The sequence below is a fragment of the Tasmannia lanceolata genome, unplaced genomic scaffold (genome assembly GCF_043159265.1).
Source record: "Tasmannia lanceolata isolate RefF3 unplaced genomic scaffold, GAP_Taslan_0.1 ptg000024l, whole genome shotgun sequence".
In the NCBI taxonomy this organism is placed as follows: Eukaryota; Viridiplantae; Streptophyta; class Magnoliopsida; order Canellales; family Winteraceae; genus Tasmannia; species Tasmannia lanceolata.
The window spans coordinates 7,257,501-7,269,538 of NW_027518701.1; the positions used below are offsets into that span (position 1 = coordinate 7,257,501).

A 12,038-nucleotide genomic window follows, 5' to 3' on the forward strand; every position below is an offset into this window, starting at 1 on the left:
CACCAAGCTTAGGTGCGGTCGAGGGCCCCAAACTCATGTGGGCCCGCTTTGTTAGGATGATCCAAAGCATTCATTTGAAAGGCCCTTACATAGATGGGGTATGTTAAAAAAATCAGCTCCATAAGATCATCCTAACCCATCCAAAAGTGGAGGGCAAAATGGACAGACACCATTTGCCACAAATATGCCCATTTTTGCCCTCCACTTTTGGAGGGGTTAGGATGATCCAATGGACCTGATTTTTTGTACACACCCTATCTATGATGGGGCCTTGCAAATGAATGGTTTTGATCAGCACAAAAAATGTGGGACCCATGTGTTTGGGCCCTCGACCGCACCTAAGCTTAGGTGCGGTCGACCGCACAATCTTATTCCTCATATATATATATATATATATATATATATATATATATATATATATACACACACACACTAGTAAAAAACCCCGTGCGATGCACGGGCAGACAAAGAACTGTACGGACCACATCATAGGTTGATCCAAACTGTCCATGTGATGGAACACAACATCAATAGGTTGTGCCCGTAAAATCATTTCCATAGGCTGATCCTAGCCCTCCAATCTATAGAGCTTTCCATAATCTTTTGTTCGTCTGAAGGTGCCCGGAATTTGTAAATATTTTTACAGGTGTGCAGAATTCGTAATATCTTCAAAAAATTAATAAGGAAAAGTAGTTTTTCGTAATTGTCATATTTTGATACCTCTTCTTTGTAGTTTTTTTCCGTAATTGTCATATCCAGGTACCCGTTGTCCATAATTTCCCTCTCAAACTTTAATACGTAATGATTATTATTGATAGCTTCTTTCTTTACTTATTATTGCTAGCAACCTTTCAAGAAATAGTATTTCCGTGCAGTTTTTCATCACATCTAATAAGACAAATCTCTGAATACATACAATTGCAAAGGATGGGCGAGACATAGCATTTGGAGAAGGTGGCTAGCGAACATTCATACCTTTTTTACCCTCACATAGATAATATGTACAGATATGTGGGGAGGGCAGAAAACGGTAAAAGTCATCCACACTAACGTGTTAAATGGACAATAATTCTCCAATTTCTCTTCTGCTATATATATATTTTTTATTTTTTATTTTTTTTTTTTGAAAATTGACATATTTCATTAATATTAAGCTGGCATTCGGGACCAGGAGTCCCATCCTGCGATACAATATGTTAAATAGAGAGTGCTGGCACGGGGCGTACCCGAAACCAACTAGTAATCACAAAATAATAGTACAAAAAGCAATTACCCATTACCTCCTTCTTTCTTCCTTTCATCAGCTAACATTCTTTATAAGATTAAAAGAGTCCTTTGTACACCTTCCCTGTGCCTTACAAAAAGTATGGTTAACTCTATTCTGGTAACCGAAACCAAGCTAGCAATCTGAAACCCTAAAGCAAACATGAAAATCCAAGTAGAGAAATAGCAAAGAAAAATATCTTGAAAGGAAAATCAAGGCGAAAGACAGAGTCTCTCAAGCCAGGACTAATGGATTGTGTTCTTCTGGATATAGACAAGTATTTCCTTTTGCTATTTGCGCCATAAAACTGCCTTGGATAATCGTCAAGATCACCATCATCAAACATACATAAAACCATCTAAAATAACTCCAAAATTAACTACTAACACCCTTCAGGCTAACCTTCGAAGGAACCACCATCAACTTCAAGAAAAACTAAAGAAGGATTCAACCCTAAGCGAAAAACTAAAGAAGGATTCGAAGGAACCACTATTAACTACTAAGCACTGCCCTATATGGGGGTAGATTTAAGATATATGGGGGTCGATTTATCACAGCCCTAAAATTTATTCAACATTTAGCCTAATTAGACATCACCAAAGTTCTATGAACTGTTGTCAGCGTCTTCCTTATCCCAAGGAGGAAACCTGCATTTAAATTTACCAATCTTTCAATCCAGGCTTGGCTGCCATGAAGGTTTTTTTTTTCCATGGAATTTTCGTTTATCAAGTGGTGAGGGAGGGCCAGGGAGGATGGTGGAAGGAGAGAATAGACAGGGCATAAGGAGAGTGTGAGAAAAGGCTGAAAACAAGGAAAAGAACAACTCTAATCAAAATACAATTTATTTTTTCCCTGCTTTTTAGCCGCTTTTTACACTCTCCTCAGTCATATGATCTCAAGTCCCTTCATTTCCCACCCTCCCTAGCCCTCTCTCACTACTTGATAAATCATTTTTTCATTGAAGAAAAAAAATCATGGTAGCCAAACATGCCCTAAGTGTTACACATTTTCAACGTAAAGGTGAAAACTAGAAATCGTAGTAAATGTCACAGAAAAAATAATGAACAGAGGACATTGAAACCAAAACCAATTTGCTCAGATCATAAGTTACATATAGTACCATTGCAAAGCCGAAATTAGGCAATGTGACAGGTGTTGCAGAAAACATTTGACACTGATCGACTAAGGAAAGGTAATGACCAAAATATTGTTCAAATGAAAATCAAAAGGCCAAATTAGACACAAACTCCACATTACAATTAACCAAACTTAAAAGATGCACCCACATAATCCAAAGTCCAAACAAGAAACAAAATCCTGCTTCTGAGTGCCGTGGTAAGGGAAGACTAATAAAAACCCTTAAATTTTAGATTACAGTAACCACAATTAAGAAATAAAATGCATCAAAGTAATTAAAAAAAAGAACTACAAACAAATAAAAATTCAAAAACCTGCTAATAATCGCAACGCCAAAAGAGACCCAAATGCCATACTAAAGCACCAGACCCAGATCTTGATTCAACACAAAAAAAAACCAACAAAAAAACAACAATCATCTTATGCTTCACAGTTACACTCCCCTCTCATTCAAACCCACCCACCCAAAAAAATAGATAGAGACTAAACATATAAAAAAAAAGACAAGACATTATCATTTAACCTTGCATTCTAATCAAACTCAACATCAAACCCAACAAAAATGCTCATACCCCACCAGATCTCACCATAAGTAAATTCAAAGAAAAGTCCCAAAATTAAAAATAAAATAAAATAAAAAGAAAAGAAACATATAGTACTGTTATACATCAATGTTTTGGGCTTAAATCTCAAAACCCTAGCTTTGGTTTTAAGGTTCTAAGAGAACCCACTTACCAAACATTGATCTGAATCCAAAAAGTTAGTCCAAACTCTCCAAAATTCAAAGAAAACAAACAATGCATGTCATAAAAGAGATATAAAGTAAGAAACAGAGAGAAATAGAGAGTATTTACCTTTGTTTTTTATCAGTGGGTCATATGAAGAACAGACAGGAAGCTGGAGGCTTCTGGTTTTGTCCGCTAAAAAGGCATATGGGAGTCATGATTTCTGAATTCCAGCTTTGGGAATTGCTAATCAAGGTTTTTTGTTAACTCTCTAATTAACAACTGTAATAAAGGTGGTTCTTGGAAAGTTTAATTACTAAAATAGCCCTCTCTTTTCACGAATTAACATTGTTGATCTTTTTCTTCCTTTTCTTTTTCCTTCTTTTGGCTCATTCACGATCACACCCTTTTTTTAATGCTATTTGCTAGGAAACATTGCCATTTCGCCACCACCTCAGACGAATGAAAAGAATAAGACAAAATCTGAGCCTATGTGGATGCTCTATCATGAAGAGCCTGTCTGAGAAATGCCTTCTGAGGTAGTCCTTAGCGTATCTTTATTATTGCACGAAAAATTTAGGCTACTGATATTGGCACTACTGTGTTTTAATAATTGCACAGCTGTCTTTTCTTTTTTTATTGGCTTGTGAGAGTTTCTTGGACACTATGGTAACCTTTGACCACTGTTCAAGTTATAAAAGGCAAAATGAGTCAGTTCAATTATCAATATAAGATTTTGTTGAAAGTATTCCTAAGCTATAGCTTATCTAAGCTTATCTAAGCTATAGCTCAAAAACACATGTGGCCCCACAATTTTTGGGAGATCCAAAATATTGATTTGGAAGGCCCTTACATAGATAGGGTGTGTACAAAAAATCAGCCCTATAGGATCATCCTAACCCAATCAAAGGTGGAGTGGAAAATGGACAGACACTGTGTGTCCATGTTTCTGCCCATTTTTTCCCTCAACAGATGGTAGGGTTAGAATGATCCTATAGGGCTGATTTTTTGTTCACACCCTATCCATGGAAGGGCCTTCCAAATGAATACTTTGGATCCCCAAAAAATGTGAGGCCACATGTGTTTTTAAGCTATAGCTTAGATAAGTTTATCTAAGCTATAGCTTAAGAACACTGTCCTCTTTTGTTGATATCATTTCCCAAAATCTAATAAAAAATTAAAGTAGCTTCTAAGGCCCTATAAAATCTAATAAATGTAAATTTCTCTTAAGCATTTGAATGCCTTGTAAATCTGATTAGAATAGTAAATGTACAATAAATGTAGTTTTCTTTATGTTATTAAATGTATTGCGTAGGCCCCAGTAAATAGATTATATGTGTCCACACGTAATCCAAGTGCATCAAAAAAATCTTAGTGGGCCCAAATTAAATGAACCAAACCTTAATTATTTGGGCCCCAACTTAAATAGGTTGTGCTCCAAAAATCATGTTAAGATCCCCTTGTGGGAATAATTTTCAGAGCACGGCCAATTTAAGTAGAGGCTCAAAAAATGAATGTTGTTGAGACTGGGTCAAGATCCATTTACATCGGACCATCGAAGTCTCCTAGGTTCTACTTATGTTGCACGCTTTTGGGGCATAGGATTGAGTGAAATAAAAAAGTGGAAAAATTAAATATTGTTGGTGGATTTGAGTAGGATTTTTAAGAGGAATGACAGAAGCAAGGGCCTTCTTTATGCAAGGGCTAAAGAAGGGCCTTTGAATGGATCAACACCATTAAGTGCAACCGAATCCAGTTTCTCAACCGACTTTTAAAATGATGTGGATCTATTCAAGGATCCTGCTCCGGCCCTTGCATAAAGGGAGCCCTTGCATCTATCATTCTTCGATTTTTAAATATTATAAAAAATATCCATCATGAATAGACATAAGTGAACAAGAAATAGAAATGATATTTTCATCTTTTGTGGCTAAGTAATGGTCATGATTTGAAATGATTTCAGACATTGGGAAATGGATCAGTTATAGTTGTTCTCGTCCATTCTTTTGGATCCTTCTCAGTGACTAGCTCTATTCATACCCCTACTCAGACTAATCCCACCCGTGCCATCACGCACCCACTATCAGGTTATTTTACTGCTAAACAACCATGAATATATGTTTCTTTATAGTTATTAGATACCTTACAATTTAAGCCATCTCTCTATTAATACGTCATAAAAATTTAGTCATAAAATACACATATTTCCCATTTGTAGGGGTTCCTATAATGAGGAAAATGATTGTGAGCTTGAAGCTCATATAGCTTATATGAGCTTGAGGGCCCAAACACATGTGGGCCCACATTGTTTGGATGATCCAAACCATTCATTTGAAAGGCCCTTACATAGATTGGGTGTATACAAAAAATCGGCTCCATAGGATCATCCTAACCCATCCAAAAGTGAGTTAGGATGATCCTATAGAGGTGATTTTGCGGACTTGGCATTTTTATCTCGGGCCCAATAAACGAATCCTTTGGATCTTCGAATATGGTGGGTCACACTATATTTTTAAAGGTAAATGATATCAGCACAACCATGTTTTAATAATTGCACAATATCAGCCTAAAGACATCCCATGCGCAAGAATAAGCACTGCAAAAATCACGGTTTAGCTTTTCTTAACCCAATGCTGAATTATCTGATCAACGGTGTAGCTTTTCTTAGCAAAATTCCGTTTTAAACGGCATTTTTTTTTTAAAAAGGCCATTTATTGGTGTGTCGTTTAAAACTTTTACAACGAATAAAACTATGTTTGTTTAGGCAAACGTTTTTAACATGTTTAAAATGCGCATTAAAAGTTTTAAACACGTTTTTTAGCAAACTTTCCAATTTTACTCTCATCATATTTTGTAAATGACAAAATTCTAAACTTATTTTCTTGTGTTTCTGTTTTTTTACTACATTTATTTGAACCATTACTGTATTAAACTCGATTTTTTACCGTCCCCTCTTTTTGCCGAATCACATTTTGCTAACTACGTTCTTAAACCCTACGGTGAATGGAACTCCAAACAAGCTTGATAAATCAGGGGCTTAGAATTATCTGATCTGATGAAATCAATGGTGACGATCAATTTTAGGATTCCTCATGGGGTATAACCTAAGATGGCCTCAAGATGGCCTCAATCCCAAGCCGAATAGACATCCCATGTGTAAGATAAATAAGAACAAAAATCAACTGTTTATATTTTATTAGCGTAAGCCTAAAGAAGCTTGATGGATCAAGGCCCTAAGATCATCAGGTTAATTGGTTTGGAGGTAGGGATATTTTAGTAATTTCAAACTCAAGATTCCAACAGTCTCATGTGGGGTCGAGCGTGGTGAAAAAGAGAACCTTTGGTTCCTTCGCCCGACAATTGATTACGTAGACGCAAATCTAGGTCTGGCCTTCGCTCCCATTTATGATAAAATAATCCAAAGGCATCTCAATTTCTCGGTCAAACAAAATATCGCGATATTTTCAATTGAGTGAAAACGATGGTGACCCAATACCTCTACCTCAATCTCCACCGTACATTTATTGATGATTTAGATCTAGGAGAGGTGGACTGCAAGAGGACCGTTGGATTGAGTTTAGAGAACTATTAAAGGGGGGAAAATAGCCATCAGAGGGGGGGAAATATCACTCCCAATATTTTAAGGTCAAAAATTATTTTGGATTGTGACCTAGACGTAGCCCCAAAGTCTGATAAGAGTGTCCCAGATGGCAAACGAAGAGCTTCAATCTTCATATTTTTGTTCTTTTATGTCTATTTATGAGGGGTATTTTTGTAATATTTAAAAATCTAGCAATGATAGACCAGGGAGCCCTTGCATAAAGAGCCAAAAAAGGGCTATGGGTTGGATCTCCGTCATCAAATGTATGCATGGGCTCCCTTGTACCTATCATTGCTCTTTAAAATCATACTCAAAACTATAGACAATATTTCATTTTGAGTACTGCTATAGGGACCTGTCCAGCTACCTAACCGACTAGTGGAGCAGAACAAATCCCTAAAGAGGGGTTTCAAAATGTACTGTACGGCCCACACCATAAGATGATCCAAACCATCCATTTGACAGTCCCACACCATAAGATGATCCAAACCATACATTTGACAGGCCCATGCCATAGGATGATCCAAACCATCCATTTGATGGGCCACATCGTAAGTAGGTTGTGCCTAAAAAATCATTTCCACAGCATGAAAATTATAGTGTGTTGGGCAACCATTCTCTTGATTCTCATTCCAGAACCAAGAATCAGAATCCATGTTTTTGAGTACTTCTGACAACAGAATCTTGTTTGGCAAGTTCAAGTTAAAGAATCATTTTTTCTGTTTTTTCAACATAATGGCGTTCGGCAGCTGCGACTGCAAAATGGATTCCGGTTTCATGTCCATTTGTATGGTTAAGTGATACGATCCCTTGGATAAAAATAAAAATAAGAGAGAAAGAAATAACTCAGACCGATTCGAGACGGCCAAATCTCCTAAAACAGTCCTTACTTTTCCATTCAAGCGTTAAAAAAGAAAGAGATTACATACTTATAGAATTAGCATTTCTACTATTTAGGAAACAATCCACACTTCCCAAATCCTAAGGGATGCTTAGGAAACAAGATAAAAATAAAAGGAAACTAATATTGAGGGGAATATCCTAGCTATAGCAAGAAATAAGAAAATCTACTACTAAGGAAATCAAGAAGATCTTCTAGCTAATCTTGGGTAAGTAACATTCCCTTCCTCTTAAGAGTCATTGTCCTCAAGGACTAAAATCCTTCTACTTGTATTATTTCTTCTTCCTCGTTCTCAAATCCAAATCCTTGTAATATCACTAACTGTCCTCGACACTGATGGAGTGGGCTATACTTTTCATCGCAATTATAGCATAACCCTTTCTTGCGCCGCTCGATCAATTCGGTAGGTGTTAATTTTTTTGCTGGTAATGGTCCTTCCTTCATGAGGGCAACCACCGTAGGAGTAGGCATCGATGGTTTTGGTAGTGGGGGCACGAGTATCGACCACTAGCTAGAGATAATTCCTCGTGTAACAAGGCTAGTTTGGAAGCATGTTAGAGAGTAGTCGGTTGAAACATTTTAACGCCGGCCCGGATATCGTCACGAAGACCCGAAACAAAGCATTCGATTAAGAATGATTCCGATAATCGTATAGTTCGGTTGACCAATCACTCAAACTGGGACTGATATTCCCGAATAGATTATGTTTGTTGTAGTTTTGATAGCGCTCCTCCTGGATCGTCGCTTTCGGGCTGTAACGCCCCGGATTTTTGGAAATGCCACCTCGGTGCGTAGAAGAATATTACATCATCTTTCTAAAAAACTTTCATTATTCCCAAGATCTCAAATACAACAACTACGTTTAGAGGGTTTACAGAAATTAGGTCTAACTTATTACATATTAATTCAAGACATAGTTGATACATATTTAAAACATATTTGTCATTTAGAACAGTTCTGCATTCAACTCTAGCATTCTTCATCTCTCATCTATACTTTACCTGGGGGTTGGAACAATAAAACAAGGAAAAAGGGGTGAGCTCAAATAGCCCAGTAGGGTATAAACAACAAGTGATGTAGAATTGTCAAGCTCATAAGAACATGATATTTTGCCGATAGGACATCTCACATTATAAACATAGAAAGAAAGAATAAGCACAACATACTTTCCAAACGTATAGAGAAAACTTACAGAACTTGATATCAAGAATATATAGACTTCATTAAGCACAGATGCTTTCATTCATAGCCATATCTCGGCCCATTCATAGCCATACCTCGGCTCATAATCCTCTAGATTTACACTCTCTAGAGTCGTCTTTACCCACGTGCACATGGAGGACTATAACGCGTCCACCCGTCATCATATCATAACTCAGTCCATATTCAGAATTAGGGTATCACAAGATAAACCCTAAACATAAACATATCTCACGGAAAAAAGTTTCGAGGATACAAATAGAATTATAGTTTTATCAGTAAAGTCATTTATCTGAAAGGAATGGGATCAGAAAGAAAGGATCCCCCTTTGATTCTCATCAGTTGTGGATCTCAGAATGATAGAAACTCTTATGGCAATTGCGTATAAAAAGAATCAAAGAATAGAAAATACTTTCATCCAGTATAGTAAAAGAGAATCAAAGGAAGAAAACCGTTACATCTAGCAACATAGAATCAATGGAAGAAAACCCTTACATATATCAAAAGAAAATCAATTGACGAAAACCCTTACATATAGCAAAAGAGAATCAATGGAAGAAAACCCTTACATATAGCAAAAGAGAATCAATGGAAGAAAACCGTTACATATAGCAAAAGAGAATAAATGGAAGAAAACCCTTACATATAGCAAAAGAGAATCAATGGAAGAAAAATCCTTACATATAGCAAAAGAGAATCAATGGAAGAAAACTCTTACATATAGCAAAAGAGAATCAATGGAAGAAAACCCTTACATATAGTAAAAGAGAATCAATGGAAGAAAAAGAATCAATGGAAGAAAACCCTTACATATAGTTTTCCGATCACATGTTTGTTTGAGCTTACACCTTAGAGTGGATAACCTGTAAATATATTCTAATTTTATCAAATTCATGTTTTAAGGCAGTGTCCTTTCTGTCCAGGTAATGTCCATCTATGTCAAAAATAATGTTCCCTGTGTTCAGTGTTCTTTCTATTAAAATTTTAAAATCATGGGGCCCAGCATGCACTATTCATATGGACCCCACAGGCTACTATTCATGTGGACCCCACATGCTACTATTCATGTGGACCCCATAGGTTACTATGCTCAGTAGTTCACCATTCTTTGATTTAGTTTATTTCTTGGCTACTATGCTCAGCAGTTCGCCTTTCTTTGATTAAAGTTTACTTTACGGTTACTATGCTAGCATTTCACCGTTCAAATAAGATGGGCTACTATGCTCAGCAGTTCGCCTTTCTTTGATTAAAGTTTACTTTACGGTTACTATGCTAGCATTTCACCGTTCAAATAAGATGATAAAACTTGCATAATCTATAGCGAGTTATCGCCTCTTATGCATGCTTTATCCTATTATTTACATAGGTGGTTGAACCAACCATATTACCCATAATAAATACTATATGAAAGACTTACCTTGGTAGTGATGAAGTGGATTTCCTTTTCCTTCTCCTCTCTCTCTTTTTCCCTCTCTCTCTTACTCTTTCTTCTCTGAATTTTTAGCTCTACTAGGGTTTGTCGAAATAACAAAATGAGAGCCGCTATTTATAGATACTACATTCTTAAATTCACAACTACCCTCTTAAATGCTTCTCTTAAATGCTTTTACAAAAATATAGGAATAGTAAAGATATAAATAAATGAATAGTAAAGGCTGCTTGAATATTAACAGATGATTAATATTATTTAATTATTATTTTCGTCGGTGAAGCGCAACTACTCATTAATGATAGTGGTTGTGGAGTGACCCGCTTAACCAATGAGTTAATGAAAGTGGTTGTGGTGTGTCCTTCTGGTAGTGGTTCCCACTAGTGATGGGTCCCGCTGGCGTTGGGTCCTGCTATTTGTGGGTCCTGCTTTTTGTGAGACCCGCTTGTGTGGGGCCCGCTGATGTGGAACCCACTGTTGGTGGGACCCGCTTGTGAATAGTACTCGGTGGGTCCTACTGTGAATAGTAATTTTGAATAGTTTATCTCAATAGTGAACTTGCATAGTATTTCTGCATAGTAATCTTACGTAATATTTCTGCATAGTAATCTTGCATAGTGACTATTGTGAATAGTAATTATGAATAGTGACTATTGATAATTTTTAATATGTGTAAGTATCTACTCATTTTTAGTTGACATCTGGGACGGTGGTTTAGTGGTAGGAAGCCGTTCAATCCTCGCTCAGCGTTGGGTTCGAATCGCGTACGCCCCATTATGCCAGATGTCCTCATGCCCGATTAACTCGGGGAAAAATGAGTAATGGCCGATGATTACCCACCTATGAGGCCATTTTTATTTATTTGTATATATATATATATATATATATATATTTTTTTTTTTTTTTTTACCGGTTATTACATTCTACCCCCCTTAAAAAAATTTCGTCCTCGAAATTTTACGTACCTTAAGAAGTAAATAGATGAGGGTACTTTTGTTTCATCTCCTCCTCCGGTTCCCATGTTGCTTTCTTGGTGGCTTGGCTCCTCCACAGAATCTTCACCAGTGATATTCTTTTTGTCCGAAGAATTTGTTCCTTTCGATCAAGGATTTGTACTGGTTGCTCTTCATAAGACAAATCTTGTTCCAACTGCATTGGTTCTGTTTGCAGTACATGTGATGGGTCCGCCAAGTATTTCCTTAAAAGTGAGACGTGAAACACATTGTGAACATGTGACAAGGCTGGTGGCAAAGCTACACGGTATGCTACTGGTCCAATTCGTTCAAGTATTTCGTATGGTCCAATATATCTGGGACTGAGCTTCCCTTTCTTTCCGAACCTTATCACACCCTTCCAAGGTGATACTTTTAAGAATACACGGTCATCCATTGCAAACTCCAGGTCTCGACGTCGATGATCGGTGTAGCTCTTCTATCTGATTTGAGCCGTCCTCATATGTTGTTGGATCATACGTACTTTGTCAGTAGTTTCTTGTACTAACTCTGGGCCTAGAAGTTTTCTTTCTCCGACCTCATCCCAACACGTCGGTGTTCTACACGTCTTACCATAGAGAGCTTCATAGGGTGCACTCTCTATACTAGAGTGATAACTGTTATTATAAGAAAATTCAACCAATGGTAAGTGTTGGTCCCAATTACCTTGGAAGTCTATTATGCAAGCTCTAAGCATATCCTCCAGTGTCTGAATTGTCCATTCGGATTGACCATCTGTTTGAGGATGAAAGGCAGTGCTGAAGTTCAACTTTGTCCCCCAATGCTTTT

At 37.0% G+C, this 12,038-nt stretch overlaps 1 protein-coding gene across 3 annotated transcripts in view; it reads right to left on the reverse strand.

The window, feature by feature from the left end:
* The window catches only part of LOC143857333 (uncharacterized), a 16,365-nt gene extending 12,990 nt beyond the window's left edge, over nt 1-3,375 (reverse strand). Inside the window, exon 1 of one of the 3 annotated variants that reach the window (XM_077367757.1) lies at nt 3,256-3,375. The gene's annotated coding sequence lies outside the window, so the exon portion shown is untranslated. Of the gene's footprint in view, nt 1-2,715; nt 2,856-3,136; nt 3,229-3,255 lie in introns of those variants that run through there. The other 2 variants (XM_077367758.1, XM_077367759.1) reach the window with 2 other exon arrangements.
* Between the last annotated feature and the right edge of the window lie 8,663 nt (nt 3,376-12,038).